Source organism: Macrotis lagotis, unplaced genomic scaffold, assembly GCF_037893015.1.
Source record: "Macrotis lagotis isolate mMagLag1 unplaced genomic scaffold, bilby.v1.9.chrom.fasta BILBYCTG002, whole genome shotgun sequence".
Lineage (NCBI taxonomy): Eukaryota > Metazoa > Chordata > Mammalia > Peramelemorphia > Peramelidae > Macrotis > Macrotis lagotis.
In genome coordinates this window covers 1,277,828-1,303,084 of record NW_027421909.1, presented here as the reverse complement: position 1 = coordinate 1,303,084, position 25,257 = coordinate 1,277,828, and the positions used below count along the sequence as shown (strand labels likewise).

General features: G+C 35.1%; 1 pseudogene; it reads right to left on the bottom strand.

Annotated features, from left to right (window-relative positions):
- Positions 1-5,137: 5,137 nt before the first annotated feature.
- Positions 5,138-5,553, bottom strand: LOC141503987 (small ribosomal subunit protein eS26 pseudogene; annotated as a pseudogene).
- Positions 5,554-25,257: the final 19,704 nt, after the last annotated feature.

Sequence of the window (25,257 nt, the reverse complement as noted above, 5' to 3'; positions counted from 1 at the left end):
AACTCAAAAATGAATTAAACAGTTATAATAAGGAAATTACAAAAAAGTTATAACAGAAATTGAAATCCCATTGAAAAGCTTCTTCCTTTCTTTCTTCCTCTGTTCCTCTCTTCCTTCCTCTCTTTCTCTTTCTCTCTTTCTTCTTTTCTCCCTTTCTTTCTCTCATTCTTTCTTTCTTTCTTTTTACAGTTTTGCAAGGCAATGGGGTTAAGTTCCTTGTCCAAATCCACACTGCTAGGCCGGATTTGAACTCAGGTCCTCCTGACTCCAGGGCTGGTGCTCTATCCACTGCACCACCTAGATACACCAACTTTGTAAAAGCTTCAAAAGGAATAACTATCTGTAGATTGACCTATCAAAGTAACTGCATATTTGTATAGATTCAGTTACATGAGACTCCTTAAAGAAATGAATAAAAACTGAAATAGGAAGAAGAATATTAAGTGAATATGACTAGGCAATTTAAACAGTTTTTAGCATAACAATCAGAAACTTTAGTAAACTTGACTACAAACAACAAAAATCATTTAGATATTCAAGATGTCTCAACTATCAAATGAATTGATGAAAAGAAATAGGGATGAAAGGAAAATACCACTTAGAGGCCTCTAACTGTATAGTAAGAAAACAATTATCAAAACCATCTGGTATTGATTCTTTTTTTTAAACAGTGAATTTGATTACTGGAACAGACTAGGCAAGAAAGAATCAAAACCCATAAATGAACTCCATGTACTCGTGTCTAGTAATTTCTAGAAAACATAAATTATTTAGGAACAAATTGCCAGGAAAACAATACATTCAAAATAGAAATGTAAATTACAAAATTAATTATCATGTTACCAAAAAAACGATTAGAAGAGAAATAGATTCAATAAGTATCATATCCACTGATAAAAAAACTTAGACAAAAAGAAATAGAAACAATTATAAAAATGAAATATAAAATATTCTTTACATGAAACTGAAAAACTTCTGTACAAATAAAATTAATGTACCTCAGATAAGAAAAGAAGTGACTAAATGGAAAGAAATCAATGTATCAAATTTCTGTAATAAAGACTTGGTATTCCAGATATAGAACTAACATATATATACATACATACGTACATATATATATATATATATATATATGATAGTTATAACTAATAGCTTTTCAACAAGGGAAAAGTAGTGTAAAGATATGAGCAAAATAGGAATGGTCAAAAGATGACTCATTTTGTTGGCATAATCTATCCCTACATATCTTGGCTTTCTTCCAGAATGATCAACAGCACTCATATTAGGCATTTGTCTCCAATATTGTTACATCAATTAGTACAATCAAAATGAGACAAGATTTAGAAAAAAAGCTTTATAAGTCTTAAAGTATATTATCTGTTTGTTATTATTTTTCCAGTGAATTAACACTACTTGGTAAACATTTCTAGATTTTGTGTTCCACAATGTAAAATGAATGATTTTCCTATTGTACTACAAATTTTCACTTAATATCAGATTAAAAGAAGTAAATTAAGCTAAAAAATTTCAAAAGCATGATATGTCAATTTGAAATTTTACAAATTGCAGCTTGTCACTGAGCAGTGAAAGTAGGTGAGCATGGATTTGTGTTTTTGTGCTAACCAGGAATTCAAGCATTTTAGAAGAATACTGATGATCCTGGAAGCAAGCAGAGAGATTGAGATTTCTCAAGGACTCTGATAATCAGTAGACATTGAACGGTATCCTTTCAGCTTTGAGACGTGAGTTGCAAAGGGGCTGTGTTCCTCTCCTGATACAATGACATAATTTCTGGATTTTAAGGTAATATTTGGACAAGAATTCCTATAACCTGTAAGAGGGTTCTCTATATTTGTATAGGGAAGATAAAAAAGAAAACAAAATAAAACAAAACAAAACACAAAACACCTTGCTGGTTGTTTTCCTCTCGCTACTTACATTGTGTTTATTTTAATTAAATGCTATTGCTAATGAAAAAAAAAGGGATGAGAAAATAGTCCTGAAAAGAAGAATGTTAGAGTCTTCAAAATAGCATTAATGCATTCTCTATCACATATGAGATTGCTCTGTCTCACTCAAAATAACAGAAAAGCATATCAAAGCAACTCTAAGGACTCATCTGATATGTTGCAAAGTAAAAAGGATGGTAAAGAATGACAGTAGTCATTAAATGTAGTCGTGGAGACATGATAATCATACTGATGAATTTTGTTGAAGCAAAGGGATAGGATAAGCATTTTGGAAAGCAATTTAGAATACAGTAAATTAAGTGAATAAATAACCCTTGCTACTTGATACAGAGTGCTGCATGGATTCCACAAAATATCTTCGATCCCAGGAAATACCAATATACTCCAAATTATTATACTTTTATGATAGCAAATAATTGGAAACAAAGTAGCACTCCACTGCTTGGGAGAATTAGTAAACAAACTGTGGTATGCAAGTGAAATGCAATGCCCAAGTGCATGGTCAATTTTTTTTGTAAGAGCCATGTACAGCAGAAAATATAGTATAGTCCTTTCTATCTCCATTCAATTTTCTCCAAAGTTCTATCATGTCTGGGTTTTCTAATATTCTATTTATTTCATTAAGTTCCTTCTTGTTTATTTTATGGTTAGATTAATCTAAATCTGAGAGAGGGAGTTTTACGTGTCTTACCAGTAGGGTTTTGCTGTCTATATCTTCCTGTAACTCATGCAGCTAGTCCTCTAAGAATTTGGATGTTATTCCACTTGGTGCAGACATTAAAATTGCATCGTTGTCTATGGTACCTTTCAGGAGCGTATAGATTACTTCCTTATCTCTCAATGAGATCTATTTTTACAGTTGCTTAGTCTGAGAAAAGGATTGCTGCCCCTCCCCTTTTCACTTCAGTTGGAGGAAAACATATTTTGCTCCAATCTTTGACCTTTACTCTTTTTTTTTAGTTTTTTCAAGGCAATGAGCTTAAGTGACTTGACCAAGGCCACACAGCTTAAGTGTCTTAGGCCAGATTTGAGCTCAGGGAATAATATTTCCAGGACTGGTGCTCTATCTATCATGCCACCTAGTTGCCACTTACTTTTACTCTTTATGTATCTCTCTACTTCAAAACAGTTTCTTGTAAGCAGCATATTGTAGGATTCTGGTTTGTAATCCAGTATGCTATTCGCTTATGTTTTAAGTAAGAGTTCATCCCATTCACATTCAAATTTATAATTACTAATTCTTTATTTCCCTCTATCTTATCTTCCCTCTGTTTGTATTTTCCCCCTTTTCCCCCTTTATCCATATTTCCTAGTATTTTGTTTCTAAATACTACCCTCCTATATCCAGAACCCCTCCCCATTCTTTCCCCTTTCCCTTTTCCCTTCCTTTCATTCTGTTGGTTCCCCTTCTTTCTGGCCCTCCCTGTCCCATCACCTCCTCTCCTTTTCCCCTTCTAATACTTAGAAGATAAAATGTTTTTTTTGTTAACTGACTTTGTGTGTGTGTGTGTGTGTGTGTGTGTGTGTGTGTGTGTGTGTGTGTGTATTTATGTGTGTAACATAACTTTAAGCCAAGTCTGATGATCGGAAGGTTCAGGTGTTTCTCATCTCCTCCCTTCTTCCCCTGTATTACCATAGGTCATTTTTACCTCTTAATGTAATGAGATTTACCCCATTCAATCCTCTCCCTCCTCCCCTCCCAATTCTGTCCCTCTTTTTTAAGGATAAAGTGTTTTTAAATCATTCTATATAAGTCATAGACAATCCTGAGTATCCATCACCTCCGACTAAGTAGATTCTCTTTCATAGAGTTACAGTTCTCAAGAGTTATGAGAATCTTTTTTTCATGCAAGGATATAGGTAGTTTCATCTTATGGCATTGCAGTTTTATTGTCTTTACCTCTCCCCTTTTTTTACTCTTTTTTCACTTGAACCTCCTGTTTGATGTCCAAATTTTTCTATTTAACTTGGGTGTTTTCAGCAGGAATTGTTGGAAGTCTTCCATTGCATTAAATGTCCATCTTTTCCCCTGAAAGAGAAGGATCAGCTTTGCCAGATAGTGGTTTCTTGGCTTCATTCTAAGCTCCCTTTCTCTTTGGAATATCTCATTCCAGGACCTTTGATCCCTTAATATTGATGCATCCAGGTCTTGTGTAATCCTTACTGTGGCTCCTTGGTATTTACATTGTTTCTCTCTGGCTGCTTATAGGATTTTCTCCTTTAACTGAGAGTTTTGGAATTTGGCCACAATATTCCTTGGTGTTTTCATTTTAGGATCTCTTTCCAGAGGGGATTGATTTATTCTTTAAATAATGATTTTACCCTCTGGTTTCATGATATAAGTGCAATTTTACATCACTAAATGTTGTAATATTAAGGATAGGCTTTCTTTCCCTCTTCAATGTTTTCAGGAAGACCTATAATTCTCAGGTTGTCCCTTTTTGATCTATTTGCAATGGCAGTGATTTTGCTGATGAGGTATTTTACATTTTTTTCTATTTTTACAATTTGTTTTGTTTTGTTTTACAGACTCTTGCTGTCTCATGAAATCATTAGTTTCCACAGACTCCATTCTTTTTATTTAAAGAAGAATTTTCTTCATTTACCTTTTGAAACTCATTTTCCAACTGGTCAATTCTATTTTTGAAAGAATTTTCCATTTGTCCAATGGAGGCTTTGAGTGAATTATTTTCTTTTTGCATTTGTCCAATTGTATTTTCCAGTGATTTGGTTTTTTGTTGCAATATATTAATTTTGTCATCCAAATTTTCCAATTGATTTTTAAACTCCTTTCTTATTTCTTCAAGGAATACTTTCCCTGCTGGAGAGCAGGTCATATTCTCCTCAGAAGTGCTAGGTCTCTCTGAATTTGGTGTCTTTTCCTTCCAAATAATTCTTCTGTAGAGCCTCCTTTTTTCTGGCCTTTCTTCCTTATCCTAAAACCTTGTGTTGAGGCAGGGCTGGTTCACAGGGGTTGGATGTCAGGATCCCTATAGGTTTTGCTCCCTGAGTGTAATATCTCCACCCTGCCAGTAGGGAGTGCTAGTAACCTTCTCTAGAATGTCTGTGACCTTGATTGAGGCCCTCTCCCTTGGCCTAGAGGGAGTGATTGAAGATTCCACTCTTTTTTTTTTTAGAGAAGAATTTTCATTTCTTTTTCTTTTTTTTTTTAAGATAAACCAATCATTATATTTTTCTCTTTCCATTCAGGAATGTCCCACGGGCAGATAGCTCTTTACATAGGCTTTGGAGGGGGTCTGAGGGCAGCACCTGCTGGTCTGAAGCGAGGAGGGGGTGTGTGATCCTTGCGGTCCTCCCAGGATCGGTTCCTCACCAACTTGCTGTGGATGGCGCAGCTCACGCAGTAATGCAGCTTCACATATAGTTTGGGCAGCACATAAGAGTCGAAGACGCTGGCCTCAGAGATGTTCCTGATGGCCGCGGCCTCCACGATGTTGCGGATGACGAACTTCTTGATGGCCTTCTCCTTGGGCACACAGCGGGCACAGTTGGTTCAGTGGATGGCCTGCACGTGGCCGCGGCCCTTCTTGGCTCAGCCATTGTTCCTCCTCTTCTTGATCATCGCGAAAGCAAGAAGCCAAAAATGTAGAGAAGAAATTTTCTTCATTGACCTTTTGCAACGTCTTTTCCAGTTGGTCAGCTGTCTTTTTGAAGGAGTTTCCCATTTGCACAATTGTGGTTTTAAGAGAATTATTTTCTGTTTGTGCTTGTTCCAATTGTATATTCCAAGGATTTGTTTTCTTGTTGCTTGTTAGTTCTCTCTTGCATTTCTTTTACCAGTTTTTCCAATTGATTTTTTTAGTATTTTGCAAGGCAAATGGGGTTAAGTGGCTTGCGCAGGGCCACACAGCTATGTAACTATCAAGTGTCTGAGGCTGGATTTGAACTCAGGTACTCCTGACTCCAGAGCCTGTGCTCTATCAACTGCACCACCTAGGTGCCCCAACATCCACAGTTGTTACACATTGTATAAGTGATTATAATTTTCCAGTGTGTCAATTTTTTTTTTGCTGACCCTTTGTTCTCTTCAAAAAATACAATTTTATATAGGATACAAATATCTAGGTGAAGAAGGCGCTGGATACTGTGGATAATAATAATAATGTAAAGAACATAAGATACCAATAATTATTTCAAAATTTGGAAAAATCAATTCCTGACTCTGAATTAATAGATTCCTAAGTGACCTCTTTACATGATAAGGTTAAAAAGGATATGTGACCTTAATAAAAACTGATTTTACAAGAAAATATTAAGAAGATAGAATCATGGATATGTGACTAACTGATAAATAATTGAGAGACCAAATTAGGTGTCAAATGAATAATTTCAACTCTATGACACTAAAAATATTTTGAATATATAAAAAAAATTAACCATGAAGGACAGCAGAAAATTGAGAAAAAAATTTTCTAGACACTTATTCAGATTAAAGTCTCATATCTAAAACAGCAAAAAACTTTTGTCAAATCTATAAGAGTACAAGTTAATGACCAATTGACAAGTAGTCAAAGAATATGAAAAAAGGTTCTAAACCATTTTTCAATAGTATAATACAAACTACAAAATGCGTGAGTTATCATTTTATAGGTATACCAGATTGTCTAAAATGATAGAATAGGAAAATGACAAATATTAGATAGATAGGAAAAACTGGGCCATTAATTCAGGGTTGGCAAAACTGTAAGCCAATCTAGACATTGTGAAGACAACTTTGAATTTTACCCAAAGAGTTATTAAAGTACCTATATACTTTGACTCAATAATACAACTACTTGATCTATTTCTGTAAATAATTTGAGAAAAAGGAAAAGAACTGAAAAGTTCTAAAATGTTTATTGCCCCTGTCTTTGTGGTGACATAGAATTTGTAAATTGCAGGAATGTGCATCAAAAGGTGAATGGCTGGATAGGGTCTAGTGTACATTGTGAAGGAATACTATTTTGCTGTAAGAAATCATGAGCTCAGTGATTTTAAAAAAAAGATGAAAAGACTCCAGCAAAATAACAGTGAGAAATTGTATACAGCAACAGCAATACTGTTGTAAAATGACCTATAACAAATTAGTTATTTTGATTATTATGAATTCCCAAAGTAATGCATATGAAACATATACAGAAGGACATTCTCTGAATCCAAAGAAAAAACTGACAAATATAAGACTATATAGAATCATTTCATATATATATATATATATATATATATATATATATATATATACTTTCATATGTATTTATGTACCCATCTCTTTGGTGGGGAGGGGAGGGAAAGAAATTTACATGATAATTTGGGTATATATTTGAAAGGATAGCAAACTGCACATAGTAGATTTTCAGTTTAATGGGCAATCATATTTTTATCATACTATCTTGTGGAAATGCTTGTTTCATTCAATAAATTAAAATTAAAGTTTAATATTGATAACAAATGTTAAAAGATGAAAATGTCTAGTAGGGGGAAGTGATATATAAATATGAAGTATTAAAAAATAAGAGTTCCTGTTTAGAGCCTTACAATTTCTCATTCATATTTATCCTTACATTTTTCTCTGATTTTAATACCTTGTATTTCAAAGTTTCTATTCAGTTCTGGCTTTCACATCAGGGATTTTTGGAAGTTGCATATTTCTTTTTTTAGGTTTTTGCAAGGCAAATGGGGTTGAGTAGCTTGCCCAAGGCCACATAGCTAGGCAATTATGAAGTGCCTGAGACTGGATTTGAACATAGGTACTCCTGACTCCAGGGCCGGTGCTTTATCCACTGTGCCACCTAGCTGGCCCAGTTGTATAGACCTTTAATCGTCCATTCTCCACCTCCCACCTGAAGACCCCTTGAATATTTATACATAGTTTTGATTGGTGAGTTTCTTGGTTGTAAACATGTATGAGTATATATATATATATATATATATATATATATATATATATATTTCCCTTCTTAGATGTGATAATCTACAATCTCCATCCTTTTATAGTAGTTGTAGTTCAATCTTGTATATTGCTAATTGGCCCCTGGGAATTTCACTTCTTTTTTTTTCTGCCAGCATGCGATATCTTTTATTTGACTAGGAAACTTTGAATTTATCTTAAAATGTTCCCGAGATTTTGATTTTGGAATTTCATTTGGAAGGATGTTGATGTATTATTTTTATTTCTATTTTGCATCCTGATTTAAATTATCCAACAAGTTGTAAGATTTTTGGAAATCACTGACTTAACTAATGGTTATGGTTTATATGTAGTTTGTTTACTATTCTATTAGCTCTCTTGGATCTGTTTTCCAGATCAAGTGAGATGTTTTTAGTATGAAATACCATATAGTTTAATGTACTTAAATAAATATTGTGCTTTTGTTTAACATTTCTTATTGGTTTTTCTACCTTTTATCTTAGTATTTAGACCATAATAATTTCTAGGGAAGGCAGGTAAGTGTAAAGATTGTCAGAGTTGGAGTCAAGAAGACCAGAGTTCAAATTTGACTTCAAACAGTTACTATTTGTGGAATCTTAGGCAATTCACTGAAGGCTGTTCGTCTAAATTTTCTCATCTATAAAATGAGCTGAAAAAGGAAATGGCAAGTCACTTCAGTATCTCTGCCAAAAACAAACGCATATGGGATCATGAAGAGATGAACATGACTGAAACAAATGAACAGTGAAATTTTTTTAGGGATTCTGGGTTCTGGCACTTATTTTGAATTGCTTTTCTTTTATTAAGAGATCTTAAAAGTAAATATTGAAATATTTAATATTCATTTTTCAAATATTTCATTCTAGGATCTAATCTTCTCTTTTCTCCATATTAATATGACAAGGAATTTTATATAGATTATGTATGAACAATCATGAAAAAAATTATCTATGTTGCTCATGTTGTAAATGAACATAGAGGAAAAAAAGACCAAGAAAAAATAAAACAAAAAATTGCATGCCTTAATCTGCATTCAGACACTATCTGTTGTTTCTCCAGATGACAATGGCAATTTTTATCATTAGTCCTTTGGAACTATATAGCTAAGGTATTCACAGCTCATCATACAATATTTCTGTAACTGCATATGGATGAAGTTCTTTTTCTATGCTGTTAATTCTCTTTCCTTCTTTTTCTTCCATAGTTTTCTTTCCTTTTACCTTTTTTTTGTATTTTCATTCATTTACCCAATCATTTTAATTAATTGTGAAAACCCTTTTTTCCTATCTTTTAGGAAGCTTACAGATAGTTATGTGATAAAGTAGATACAGCGTAAGGCTTGAAATTCTAATCTAACCTCAGATACCTTTTAAAAATAAAAAAAATTAATTAATTTTCATCTATATGCACATGTATAATTTTAAGTTTTGAAATTTCCTTCCACCCTCATTTCCCACTCCCACTCCTCAGCGGTGAACAGTCATGTTAGCGTTATACATACATATTTTGATAAACAAGTTCACAGATTTGGAAATTTCAGTATGTGAATTTATGATTAAGGGAAAGAGATATATCAGAGACAATTTTTTATAAAGTGTTCACCAGATTCTGAAGGGCTGTATTTTGTGTGTCTTGTTTTGTTTTGTTTTGTTTTGTTTTACCTCTTGTGGATGGTGACAATATATAGTGCATAGCGAGTCTAATACAGTTGTCCTAACTCTCTGGACTGCTGAGGGGAACTGCTTCCATCAAGGTTGTTCTTCTCATAGTGTTGCTGGTTCTACTCCCTTCACTCAGCATCAGATCCCATAAGTCATTCCATGCTTCTCTAGAATCTGACCATTTATGGTTTTTTATAGAAAATAGTATTCCATGTTATTCATGTACCATAACTTATTTAGCCATTCTCCAACAGATGGGTAACCTCAGTTACTTAATAGCTTTTTGTCCTGTGGCAAGTTAGTTATCTTCATTTAGTTCAGTTTCTTCATATGTAAAATGACGTGGAAAAGCAAATATCAAACCAGTCTAGTATCTTTACCAAGAAAATGCTGCAAGGGATCATTAAGAGTCAGACACAACTGAAAAAAAGAACAAACAACTAAAGGATGTTTAGTTGAACTGCTTAAAGTCAATTTTTTTTTCTATTTGAAATTTTGTTTAAAGATGTTTTAAAGTCATTCATTTATTCTAAGTTGGTTGTTTGAATATCTCTAACAGCTTTTTCTGGTGGAATTACTTTTTCATTTGATAATTCTTCAGACCCTTCTTCAGGATTTTGAGCTTTCTATTAGTGCTTGGGTCTTTAGGTTTGTGGAGAGACTATCTGGGGCATGCTTGTGTCTGCTTTGGTCCTATTTTGCTTTTGAGGGGTTTTGAATGGGGTTATTCCAATATATCAGGAACAGCACCAGCAAACTTTCTTTATTCTCAAATCTGTCTTATCTGAAATTCTGATTAACACTCTGTGGTCTTAAATGTGTTAAATTTACTCATCTGGGTTTTGGAGGTTTTAATCTAATTCAACTCTTAAGGACTCGGCCCAGTATCAGGTAGCTGAAAAGATTGATAGGTTCAAAGGTATAGAACTTTAGGTTCCCTTTAGTTCTGACTTTCTTGCTTTTGTTATTGCATGACAATCTCTAGTAATGATTGGGCAATGAATCTCTGAACCTGTTCTACTGATGGGGACAGGGCATCACAGATATTGCTTACTTCTGTACATGTTCCTTGATGACGATCCATGTCTAGGCCCATGAGGATTCTTTACCATAAACTGCCACTCTTAACCTGGTTCTGCGACATAGCAATGAGTAGCAGGCAGCAGAGACTTCCAGGGGGACCATGACTCTCCAACTTGAACAAGGTCTGCATAGGCCTGAGAAGTATGTTATAGCATAGCTATATACAGGGTCTCACTGAACCTCCCTTAGAGAAATGTCCACATAGTTTGATAATGAGCAGAGCCTTTCTCCAATGTCTCTACACCTTTCTGTCTAAACCTGCCCTCTTTTCACCTAAACTAGAAAATGGCTCACTGTTAATTTGTTCTTGTATTTCCCATTGAATATTCAGTCTAATGCATTTTCTTTGTCTTTGGAGTGCAATTACAAGGCCAAGTTTGTCTGTGAATTTTTCCTGCTACTCAAACATCTTAGCTGGCCTCTCCATTTTGTATTTCTCTAATTCACTTCTACTCTCATGTAAGTAAAAAACTGAGACAACACTGCTGGAACAAATGTTCAACATCTGAAGGGGAAAAACATATCCTCGATGTTGGCTTTAAAAAAACAGATTAACAGGGGTGGCTAGGTGGCACAGTGGATAGAGCACAGGCCCTGGAGTCAGTAGTACCTGAGTTGAAATCTGGACTCAGACACTCAGACCTAGCTGTGTGGCCTTGGGCAAGTCACTTAACCCCATTGCCTTGCAAAAACTAAAAAAAAAAAAATACAGTTTAACTGTCATTAAAGTGTTTTGTATTTTAATTCTATTGGTAATAGCAGATGGTATTAAGGATTTTTTGCTAATAATTAATTGGAACTTTCTAGTAGAATTACTATCCCAGTTGGCAGTAGATGAACATGACATGAATTATGCATGGACATATTACTGGTAAGGAAAAACAATACATGAAACTCCAACAAAGTTATAGCAAATCACTGAATTTCATGTATGCCAACAGCAAATACAGCTTGTAAGAATCTTTTTGTATACACATATATGAATTTAATCCCCATTTATTTCAGATAAAAATGATAGCGATATATATATACTTCATATTTGTCTGATCTTCTTATTCCCACTGATTAATTGAAATACTAAGTTCTTTGCTCTTTTTTCCGGAAGGTATTTCTTTCTCTTTCGATTATAAGGAAAATATAATGAATAACTGACTTCCAGCTATACTTATTATTTTCTTTCTCAGCCTATGAAGACTGCAGAGTACTGAGGAGACATAGGTTTTTCTTCCTTATTAGAACATGAATACTTCAAAATATAATACTTTCCATATACTCCAAATCATTTATTTCTTTTTTTTTGGTAATCTTTATGAAACTTTTACCATGTTCCAGTCATGACAAGTTTACAGGATGCAAAGAAAAAGCCAATGGAAAAAATCCCTGCCTTCTGTCACCTTACATGCTATTAGTGTAGGCAATATATGTAAATCAGTGACTACACAATAAATATTGCAGAGATGGAAAGTAACCTTAGAAGAAATGGCATTAACAACTGGAGGAAGTAAGAAAGGCCTCTTGAGGAAGTGCTACTTCATAAGGCAAACATTTTTTCTTAATATGTAATTATTTTATTTGTTTTCCCTTTATTTAAAATAGTAGTTTCTACCATTTCTTGTTAGGTTTTGAATTTTACACATTTTTCCCCTACCCCCCCACAAATGCACAGAAGGCACACTGATAGTTTTTACATTGTTTCCTTGCTATACATTGATCAAAATTGAATGTGTTGAGAGAAAAATCCTACACTTGAGTGAAAAATAAAATATTAGAGATAGCAAAATAATGAAGTACATAAGACAATGTTTAAAAAAATTGAAGGTAATAGACTTTGGTCTTTGTTTAAACTCCATAGTTCTTTCTCTGAATACAAATGGTATTCTCCATCACAGATACATTAAAATTGTCCCCAATTATTGCACTGATGGAAGGAGCAAGTCCATTAAGGTTGATCATCACCTCCATGTTGCTGTTAGGGTGTACAGTGTTCTTTTGGTTCTGTTTATTTTCTTCAGCATCGGTTCAAAAACCATATATTTCTCCATATTTCTCTTGACTCCAAAGTTTAAAATACTAAGTACCTATTCACCACAAATATCATGGAGTATTCTATTGTCTTCTACAATAGCACCAGTTTCACAGGTTGTTGTGAGTATTACATAGGCTAATACTGAAAGTGCTATCACATTAGCCCACACAGAGGAGTGAGTTAATATATAACTATTCCATTCCATTCATTAATGTCATATTTCCCCCAGGAATACTATACTTTGCTTTGCTATTTCAGTGGTAATGCATTGTATTGCTTTAACTTCTACCTTCTGGAATATTATTTTCACACTTGTCCTTAACAGTGCTAGCCATCATATCATGTGTGATGATGACTGGTATATTGTTATATGAACTTTTCCTTTCTTTAATGTCTTTTTGAATTTTATTTTTGAATTAAAAGTTCTGGATTCTGGTTAAGAAATTTTTTGAACTTTAAAATAGGGAGTTTCTGTGAGGAGCTGAGAAGTGTGTCTTTTTTTCTTTCATTTCTCATTTGGACTCATATAGGTTTGGTCAGTCCTCATTTGTGATTTCCTGAAATATTATATGTAGACTTTTTTTGTATTTTAAGATTTTTTGGTAGTACAGTAAGAATTAAATCACTTCTCCATTATATATTTGTTTAAGTCTTCTATTTATGAAAGTTGATACTTTGCAATTTAGGATGTAGTTCTGTCTCTTGAGAGTGTTCTAATCAGTCTTGGCTGTCACATGGAGTTATCTTGATCGTGATCTCTAGTGTTGTTATGTGAAATTTTTGCACCTAAGCTATTTATTCTTTCTCCAATTTGTTCCTCTAGAGAAGTCAGTTTCTTTCCCATCTGTCCTCTAGAAATGATTTACATGCTCATTTTTATAACTTTTCTTTCTTAATCTCAAGGAATTAAAATGGAGTTTATAAGAGTCCATTGTTTTATTTGAGATTCTCTTTCTATGGTTACTAAGTCTTCTTCCTTAAGAGAGAAACATTTTTGATTGGGTACTGTGGAAGAAAGTTCCGACTTTTATCCTGAGGATGAACATAGTTTCAATAAGATCAGGTAGAGAATAGTGACTTGAGAAACTGGAGCAATGTTCTCTTCTCCAATGTCTTTGGTGTAGAGACGGGACTTGGTGGGTAGGTGGTTGCTCTTGGCATGCTGTCCCTGTATGCTTTTTCCAGGTAGCCAAACTATAGTCCCTCTAGATATCAACAATGTCATAGCTAGAAGAGACCTGAGAACATGAGTAGCTTTCAAACACTCAATGTCAAATCTGGTCTTTAGAACATAGAATGTTAGACCTGGTGGCATGTCATTGAAGTAAAGAAAGATCTCCACAGATTATCCTATGCACTTAGATTGTTTGGCTGTTTGGTTTTTAGTTGTCCTTTGTTATTGAAGATGACCAGAATGGCATCACTATGTTTGAGACAAATTACAGTGTGTTTGACTGTGACTGACCAGACCAACACAAGCTCAGAATGCTCTACTACAGATTGGGCACAAATAGTCCATGCGAACTCCTGGGGTGGGTCCTCTAAACTTATGAATGTCAGGTTCCCTTTGAGCTCCTTCAATTCTGCCTTCCTTATCGAATGTAGTACCCTCACTGATGAGGGCATGCTATTCTGGGCGATCCAATGCCAATGTCTCCCATGCTGTACAATTAATTCTAAAGTAAACAGAGAAATTTTAAGTACTGTGGACAAGTTCACTTTCTTTGGCAGTGTCCTTTCTAAGGAGGTGCACATAGACAATGAGGTTGACCATGCACTGCCAAAGCTAGCTCATTATTTGGGAGGCACCAAAAGAAAGTCTGGAAGAGAAGTATTATACAGACTAACAAACTGAGGATCTACAGAGTTGTTGTGCTGACTTCCTTTGCTATATGCCTGTGAAACCTGGACAGTCTATCAGAGCCATGTCAGGAAAGTGAATTGCTTCCATTTAAATTATCCTAGGAAGATTCTTAAGATCACCTGGCAGGAGAACATACCAGACACTGAGGTCCTTTTTCCACCTAAACTGCCTAGCATTCCAACATTACTACAGAGATTGCAACTACAATGAACTGGAAATGTTTTAAAATGTCAGATACATATTTGCCAAAAAAAATTTTTATGGAGAACTCACAGAAGGCAAGTGCTCTCAAAGGGATCAGAAGAAGTGATACTGAGACACCTTGAAGGTCTCCTTGAAAACTTTAGCTTTGATTGTACTTAAATTGTTTTCCTTTTAGTGGAAGAAGTTGTCATGATCGAATGTGAATAATAACAGCCCATTGTCAATAGTGACCTCGTTGGTTTTGGAATTGTTTGTTCCAGATATATTTTCTACCTCTGCTAAGGATTCCTCATATAGACCACCTATCTTCTCCCTTTCACTGAGAAAAAAAAAGACTAGGAAAAGGCTTAGAAACATGTACAGTAAGTAAAACAAACCTTTCTATTCTGAATTTATCACCATTAGTTATCTAGAGGCAGATAGAATGATTCATCATGAGTCCTTCAGGAATTGTGGTTGGTCATTTTCTTGATCATGTTTTCATAATCCTTCCAAGTAGATCCATTTCATAATACCATTTTTGGATAGATTATTCTCCAGATTCTATTTTTTTGCTCCATCAAAATCATAAGTATTGCCAGATTTTTATGAAACAATTCACCTCATCAATTCTCAAAGATTAATAGTATACCAATACATTCATAAACTTTATATTGTTTAGTCATTCCAAATTTATGGACACCCATCATATTCCATTTCATTTCTAATAGAAAGAAGCTTGAAATATTTGTGTATATATGACATTTCCCTCATTTTTGGATACTTTGGACAAGAGACTAAGTTATTGTGCAGTCCCCAGTGCAGGATATAGACATATTTCCTCAAAGGAGCTTTGAGTATTTCTGTTGTATTAGGCTATTCTCTCATTTAGTTCCTAGAATACTGTTTATTTGCAGAATAATGTGTACCAACAACCAGAGAAATGCATTCCTATCTAAGTAAAGTCAATGAATCTATGAGAATTTATTAAACACCTAGGATGAAATAAGCACCATTCTAGGATCTGGAGATATAAATATAATGAAGGAAAAAAAATCTTTAATCACAAAATCTCATTATGTATTACTTAAGTTCCTTCAGGAGTTGATATATCTGCTTTCCATCTCTGAGAGGTCAATTGATAAACTCTTTATTTCCTGAGAAACTCAACACTTTGACATTGGAGGGATCCTGACCCAGGACACTGTGAAACTTGGTCATGAGTCTTATAGATAATGTGTGTAGAACATTTACCAACTTTTAAAGGATGATTTAACAGAAACAAAAAATGTCCACTCCCTTATCCCACATTCCCCCTACTTCTGACTTGCAAATTTCAACTGTTGACTGTGATGTAGAAGGAGAAAGACCTTTGGTTTGGGATATGGATTAAGGAAGCATGTCTCACTATCTGAAATCTATTTTTTTTCTATGAGTGTCCTTAATCAGCCTCTACCACATTTTACAGGTATGGAAAGAGTACAGGAGGGAACCTGAGAAAAATTTCTACATATCTGGGTTAACTCACCCAGGGCTGACCCCAGGTAAAGAGCAGCATACCTTCAGGATCACTTTCCTCTCTACCTACCTTCTCACATAATTGGATACAATCTCTGCCTACAGTTGATTGAAGAGAGGGAAGGGCGAAGGAATGTTGGCAAAGCCTCTGGAGCAGGAGGAGGTTCCCATATTGGGCTCAGGAAAGAATATATGGGTCAATTTGTGCATCTCCTGAGAATGTGGAGGCAAGGGCAGAGGTAGACTACTGGGCCTTTCTGGTGGCACTTCATCTGGATATACCTTGCCTGAATTTCCTCTTGTCATTCAGGAGAAGTATAATACTGGTAAAGTCTCTAGAGCAGGAAAAGGTTTCAGTTTTGACTCTAGGCAGAAGTCCCTCCTTTCAGGCCATGAATCTCTGCTAAAGAAGTATTCCAGGTCTATGAATGGAGCTGATCTTAATCACCATTTGCCATGGAGACAGATCTGTTTCCAAGGAAACTGCAAATTCTGATTTTCTGACTCCCATACTAAATAGAATTTTATCAGGCTCTTGTTTTTACCCCTCGGACCACAGGAGAGTTGGGGATTCACATTGCACAATTTGGGTAGGAGATTTTTCTTTTCTTCTGCTTTGTTTTGCCTTCTATCATTGTATTAAATAAGATTTTCTGAAAAGTAATTCAAACAGGTGAATTAAAGAATACTTACTGATCATCATGGGGAAAATATACACTGGGGAACCTACATGATGCCCACAGGGCTTGTCCAACCCCCCTGCATCCCAGGCCTAAACCCAGAGGAGAGATGTAGGAGATGCCCATTGGGGACTTGACCTGCCAGTATAAACTGAAATTTGACACCACAAGACAATACTGCACATGGACTATGTCATTTTATTCTTACAAATTCCATGGAGAATTTATCATTCATATTTTACCAGTGAGGAAACTCAGGTACTCATAGCTTAGTGTGTTGATCAAGGTCACAAATCTATTAAACATTAGAGAAGAAATTCCAAATCTGTTTTCCTTCTGAGATCAAGTACACACCATCTCTTGTCTCTGGTTTATCAGGAGCCTGGCTTCATTTTCTCTGTTTTTTAGCTTTCTAAACTAGTCATTTCCTTCTATTCTATTCCTCTACTGGACAGACTCTCATTGAAATTTGACAAAAGCAGTGAGTAAACCTGACCCATAGTTTGATGATCTCTGGATGTACATAGATAGATAGATAGATAGATAGATAGATAGATAGATAGATAGATAGATAGATAGATAGATAGTTATATAGCTACAGATAAAGACATATAAATCTCTCTCTCATCTATCTATAATATTCAATACCTATAATCCCCTACTTTATACAAAGAGAAAAGAAGTTTATGCTGTTACTTAAAGAAATGTTAGATATTTTTCCAGTGACAAGATTTATTGTTAGTATCACCCACAGCTAGGTTACCCAGTCAAAATCCAGATGCTCAAGGAATTCATGTGTCCAAAGACTGATCTGTCCTCAGTCACTATTTTCAGGCTGCACTTAGATGGGATGCTCAGAAGATCCTGACATTCCCCACCGGCCATCCAATCCGATAAAATAATTCTATGGTTCAGTAAACTGAGGCATAGAGAGGGAAAGTGACCTGCCCAAAGTCACATAGGTGCAAAGTATAAATAAAATTTGAACACAGTTTTCAATCCACCACTATAAACAATGCTCTTTTCACAGATCAGATGGGTCCCTCAGAGGAGTTTATGTTCATTTTTTCATAAGTAGAACTAAACTTGTTTAATGTTTAGGTCAGCACCAAGAAAGCTTAAAGGAACTTTATATCACATACAGAATCTCATTTTATTCTCATACCCTTTCTGGGTGATAATATTGATCCTATTTAAAAAGAAAACTTTGGGCAGAGCCAAGATGACTACATTAAGGTAGCATTCCCTGACTTCTCCGACCCCCCAAACCCCAAAAAAGCAAACAAAGGATGGCTCTAGCCAAAATTTGGAGAGTCAGAACCCACAGAAATACTGAGTGATACATTTTACAAGTTCAAGATTACTTAGATATTCTTTGGGAAAGGTGTGCTTCACCAGGAACAGGGGTTGGAAAAAAGCCTTGGCCCAGCCCAGCTCAGCTCAGCCCAGCCCAGTGCAGTCCAGATTCCCCTGCAACAGCTTGAAGGGGCAGGGAAAGAACTCTTCTGAAACTAGGTGAGCATGGAGTGAGGAGCACTGGCCTTAGAACCTGCAGTGAGAATTGGGAGAAAGCAGCCTGCACCCACAGAAAAAGTAAGGGAAGTCTGCAGATATTTCTCTGCTCTTCCCTGGGGTACAACTCATATGTTTACCTACACTCAAATTTTGCAGTTTGGCCTTCCACATTAAGATAGCAGGATTCTTCCTTACAGGCCTAGGACAGAGGGTAGGTCTGTGGTCATCTCCATATCAAAGCCCTGGTTAGAGAGTTTAAGACCTTGGAGGAATTAAGGTCCCAGTGAGATGTCCAAAAACACAACACCAAAGCCATAGAAGTGCTGTAAATTAGCCTTGTGCTGAGGAAATGAGTAAACAACAGAAGAATCTGACCATAGAGAATTATCTCATTCCCATGAAAGATCAAAACACATACTCAGATGATGACAAAAATCAAAGCTTCCATATACAAAAGCTCCCATAGAAATAGAAAGTGGGCTCAGACTGTGGATGAGCTCAAAAAAGACTTTGAAAAGCAATTAAGGGAGGTGGAGGAAAAAATGGGAGGAGAAATGAGAGCAATGAAGAAAAATCATGAAAACCAAATCAAAAACTTGGTGAAAAATATATAAAAAATAATGAAGAAAATAACATGTTAGAAAATAGTTAAGGCTTAATGAAAAAAAAAAAAAAGCAAAGCAAAAGGTAAATGAGGAGAAGAATGCCTTAAAAAACAGAATTGGCCAGCTGGAAAAGGAGATAAAAAAGCTCTCTGAAGAAAATAACTCCTTCAAATGCAAAATGGAACTAAGGGAAGCTGATGACTTTGCAAGAAAGCAGGATGAAATAAAAGTCATCCGAAAAGTCAAAAAACAGAAGGAAATGTGAAATATCTCATTGGAAAAACAAATGACCTTGAAAACAGTTCAGGAAGAAATAATTTGAAAATTATTGGGCTACCTGAAAGCCAGGACAAGGAAAAGATTCTAGATTTCATTTTTCAAGAAATAATACAGCAAAATTTCCCTGAAATCCTAAAAGCAGAGGGTAAAATAGAAGTCGAGAGAATTCCCCAGTCACCCTCTGAAAGGGATGCCAAAAGAAAAACTTGCAGGAATATTATAGCCAAATTCCATGACTCCCAAAGCAATGAGAAAATTCTAAAAGCTGCCAGAAACAAACAATTCAACTACCAAGGCTCCATAGTCAGGATTACCCAGGAACTGGCAGCATCTACATTAAGGGCTCATAGCGAATGGAATATGATATTCAGGGAAGGCAAAGGATCTTAGTTTACCACCGAGAACCAACTACACAGCAAAATTGAACATCCTCTTTCAGGGGAAAAGATGCATTTTCAATGAAATCGGGGGCTTTCAAACTTTGCTAACAAGATTTCCAGAGCCAAACAGAAAGATTGATCTCCAAGTACAGGATGCTGGTGAACCATAGAGGGAGTGGAAGAGAGGAAATAATTATGAGGGACTTGATGATATTGAACTGTTTGTTTTTCTGCATGGGAAGAAGACATTGATAAGTCATATTAACTTTCCCATTTATAAGAGCTTTTAGAAGGAGTATATATAGACAGGGCACAGGAAGGAGCAGAACATAATGGTATAATATAGTAAAAAGATGGAGTCAATCGCCAATGGGGGAAAGTACTGGGATGAAGGAAAAGGAGATGAAGAAGAAGCTGAGAGATTTCACATAAGAGTCAAAAAAAAGGTTTTTCAATGGAGGGGAGGGAGGAATTCAAGGGGGAATGAGTGAGCCTGCATTCTCATCAGACAGGGCTCAGGGAGGACATGCACACTTAATATGGTAAGGAAATCTGTCTTGCCCTGGAGAAGGATGGGAGGAAAGGGACGGGATAAGGGGGGATGGGGGGGAGAGAAGGGGGGAATAGGTGATAGAAGAGGAGGAAAGATCAAGGGAGAGGATATTCAGATGCAACACACTTTTGTACAGCACCTGGATGAAAGGAGAAAGAGAACAGAATAAATGAGAGTGGAGAGAAATAGAGTGGAGGAGCAGCTAGTAATAGCAATGGACGGAAAAATATTGAAGCAATTTCTCTGGTGGACTTATGATAGGGAAAGCAACTCACCCCAGAGAGAGAACCATTGAAATCCGAACAAAGACTAAAGTACGTTTTTTCTCTCTCTCTCTCATCTTGAGGTTTCCGATCTTCTTGGGGGTTGGTGGGGTTTTATGCTTATTCTTATGTTTATTCTTATAACATTCAATTTACATCAATGTATGACATGGAAACAATTTAGAGACTGTCAGACAGCCTTGGGGGGGAGTGAATGGAGGAGGGGGGAAATTGTAGAATTCAAACGTTGCAAAAAATGTTGGGTACATATTATTTTTGTATATAATTGGAATACAAAAAATTAAAAAAAAAGAAAACCTTGTCTTGAACAATTTTGCTGTCCAAGGTCTGATATATTATTAAGATGGGTGGCAAATGGACAGTTCTTAGAAGCCTGGAATTGGAGTCAGAAGTAGTTGAGTTTAAATATGATCTTCTACATTTCCTTGGTCTGTAATACACAGGGAATTTCTTAAATTTGCCTTTCCTTCCTTCTCTCTCCTCTCTAATGAGATTGATAATCACACATACCATAGTGGTTGGTAGTGATAATCACATGGGGTCACTCTGGAGCAGGAGGAAGTTTCAGTATTGGGCTCAGGAAGGAATCCATGAGTCAGTTTGTGCATCTCCTGAGAATGTGGAGGCAGGGGGAAGAGGTGGACTACTGGGCCTTCCTTGTGACACTTCATCCAGATGTACCTTGCCTGAATTTCCTCTTGTTATTCAGGAGGAGGATAGTACTGATAAAGTCTCTAGAACAGGAAAAGGTTTCAGTTTTGACTCTAGGCAGAAGCCTAAACAATTGCATCCCCTACTGTAAAGCTCTTAATTAATTCTTCCTAGTTTCTATAGTCTGAGGGACTTTCAATGTTCAACATTCCTTGTTATTCCAACTTCTCTTCCTTCTGATATTCATATGTTGTATGGGCTCTCCTCTCACTGATATTTCTTCTTCTAAATGGCCTGCCAGAATTAATGCTATTCTCTATGGCATCTTCCAGACCAGACATTCTTTCCTCCAAGTTCTCTAATACTCTTGTTCATCTATGCTCTTGGGTTTTATACTAATCTGGTTTTCTTGCTTTTGTTTCTTTCAAGATTTTTGAAAGTAATTTTAATTTTAATTGCTATTTCTATTAAACAATTCTGCAATTTAAAAGGACAGAGATGAGTGTATTCAAATCCTATCACCTTAAAACTTTACTTTTTAAAACTCTATGGCATACATTATCAAGCATAGTAACATTAATACTTGAGCTTCCTGATAATAGTACAATTTGAAATTATGTTTTTGATACAAGTTTTTCTTTTATTCATATAAGTCACCCTGTCTTCATGTTCTCTCTTGGACTGCATGTTGTGGCATCTATGTTTTAATGTAGAACAAGGAAATGATATCTATGTTTTTGAAATAACGTTTTATCGTAAGTATTTTGGGCCAGTGTTTTCTAAGCTAACCCCATCCTTGCCCTTACCTGGCCCATGAAATAGAGATTTAAATTATTATTGTTGATTTTTTTAAACTGCTGATGGTTTTTTGGTATTCTTAGAACATTCTCATTGGGTCGTTAGGTGCCATGTTTGTTAGAGTTTCTTGCTTGAAGTCGGGAAGAATCATCTTCCTACGTTCAAAACTGGTCTCAGAAATTTGACAGCTTTGTGCTCTTGGGCAAGTCACTCAGAGTCAAAACACGACTAAACAACAACTCCCTCAGATCCCATGCTATGTGGTTAGGTGGCAGAGGGTTTAGAGTCCTGGATCCAGAGTCAAAAAGAACTGAGTTCCACTGGGACCTAGGTTGTGTTCCTGGGCAAACCATTTAAGCTCTCTTTGCATCAGTTTTTTTTTTTTCCCCTAAAATGAGGGTGATAATAGAACTTCCTTGACAGCTATATAGTAATGATAAAATTTAGATCATTTTTGTCAAGCACTTTACCAACATTAAACAGCTTTGCACATGCTTCCTGATATTTATCTTACCAAGACCCTTACATCTATGAAATTCTGTGATGTCAAGGCCATTCTTAAATCTCAGCTTCTTCTAGGTTGAAAGGGTTCTTCTTGCAAAATTCCATCAGCTATGACATTTCACTTCATCACCACAATCTGTCTCAATGATTGGAAGGAAAAGTCATCAATCTGAAAACTTTCAAGTAATAAAATAACTCAATTGAAATACTCACAGTTTTCAATTGGCTATATTACCTGGGACTTCCCTCTGATTTTCCTCTTTCCCTGTGCACTGCTTCTGCTCTCTACTTTTCAGCTTCCTTTTGTGAATTTGCTTTCTTTTTTATGGTTGGGGAATCGTTTCTCTTTTTCATGTATGTGTTCCCACATCTTAGTATAGTGCCTGGAAAACAGCAAGTATTTTATAGATGTGTATAGATTGACTAATTTTATATAATCCCAATTTTCCATTTTACCTTCGATGATACTATGTATTGCTTGATTAATCTTGGCATCTTTCCTTCTTCATTGATCAGAAAGGTAATTTCTTTCTTGGTGCTATATTTTATTTATGTTGTGAACATGTATTTCTAATTCATGCACGTATTTTGAGATTGTCTTACTATACTATACTATACTATTCTATACTATACTATACTATACTATACTATACTATACTATACTATACTATACTATACTATACTATTTTTGAGGGACTGTAATCATTTTGCTAGTATTTTCTTCAATACTGTGTGTTTTTCACAGTAAATGGAGTATTTTAGTTTATCAAAGACTATTTTACTCAGTTTTTGCTGCTTTATATTATATATCTTGATTGGTTTCACTGATGAACTTCTCAAGTGCTTATTCATTTGAGTAATTTTAAAATTCAATTATCAAGTCATTTTAAAGATAATTAATTTATAATATAGTTTCTGATCTTATATTGAGTCCCCTTTCTTGTAACTTTCTTTTAATTATTACCACTGAATTATGTGACCTCTTCTTCAATACAACATTGGCTATTATTTTTGAGTTCTATAAAACATGACTAAGTTATTCTGATTGGTTCAAAATAGAATAAGTAAATTTAAATAATATTATCTTTTAAATTGTGATGAATGACTCTACAGATCCATGAGCTACTGCTATCCATCTCAGCATTCAAGACATCTTTATTAAATGAATATTTTATGCTTAGATAAATACAATTAACAGTTATTAAACAACTTCTGTAGCTTCTTTGAGTATAGTTTCTTTTTTCTGTCTCTTCCTGCTGGATTTATTTCATAAAATACAGGAATGTGGATTATTTAGAAGAATCAATTTAGCATTCTGAAACTCTGCTAAATTTATTTCTTTCTTGAATGCTTAGTTTTACTCTTTAAGATTTTCTAATTTATCATCAGATCACGTGCAAAAAGAGATGTTACGGTATATTTTTGCTTTTTCTACCATTTTTTCCTCTGTCTTTCTAATCTTAATGCAGAAAAGCATTTCAAGAACTATATCAAATAACAGTTTCACTACTCAGCATCCTTCCTTGTACCATGATTTTTAGAAATTCTGCTGAATTTGCTTCATTATCTAATAAGTGTGTTTGCATTTAGATAGGGATTATTTCTAAGGGTAAAGAAAGTTCCATTTATCACTAAGTATTCTAGGATATTTAAGACAGAGAAGGATTGAATTTTTTCAAAAGACTTTTGGCATCTCTAAAATAGTCCCATGTTTATTTTACTTTTACTAATGGAATGATTTAATATATTTATCACATGTGTTAAGTTGGATGAGCCCTGCAATATTGTTACCATGGCTGGTTTGCTTAGCAATATTTTTTTCTAAATGTTGCATCTATGTTCACTCAAAATATTGGTCTGTGGTTTTCTTTCTATATATTGTATTTCCCTTTCTTAGGTATGAAGCCCATATTTCTATTATAGTCTTGGATAAATGCCTACTTTTCATTTAATTGCAAATAATATATCCATTATCAAAATGTTATAATGTCCTTATTCCCTTGACATTGTAATTTTCCTAGAGTCCTATTAGTCTCAGGGAAAATTCTGCCTTTTCCATGACCCAATTCTTCCTATGTAGAATACTCCAAGATTATGTTTCTCCTATTCTCTATGTGTCAGATAAATCCCTATTTACTTGCTGAATTACAACATAAGATTTTAAGTTCCTTGAATGTAGTGATAATTTTTCTTATTTCCCATTTTTTTGCAAGGCAATGAGGTTAAGTGGCTTGCCCAAGGCCACACAGCTAGGTTAATATTATTAAGTGTCTGAGTCCGGATAGGGCTCAGGTACTCCTGAATCCAGGATCTGTACTCTATCCGCTTCACCACCTAGCTGCCCCTTATTTGCCTTCTTGACAGAGAAATAAACAGAAAAAGAGAGAGAGAGAGATATTATATAATGGAGTATAAGCTACAATAATTGGAGCAATGACTACTGACTATATTTAATCTCTAAATTTTGAATTTGGGAAATAAAGTTATCTCAAAAGTAGAATAACTTTTAAATAAAACATTAACAAAGCATTAATGACAACATATTTGAAAGATTATACACTATTACAATTTTGAGTTTATATTGAGAAGACATAAGTTCAAATCTGGCCTCAGAAATTTACTAGCTTTGAGTCTGAGCATGTTCCTTAACCCTGTTGCCCTCAGTTTCCCCATATGTAAAATGAGCTAAAGAAAGAAATGACAAATCACTCTAGCATCTTTGACAAGACATCCCAGAATAGAATCATGAAGAGTCAGACATGATCAAAATGACC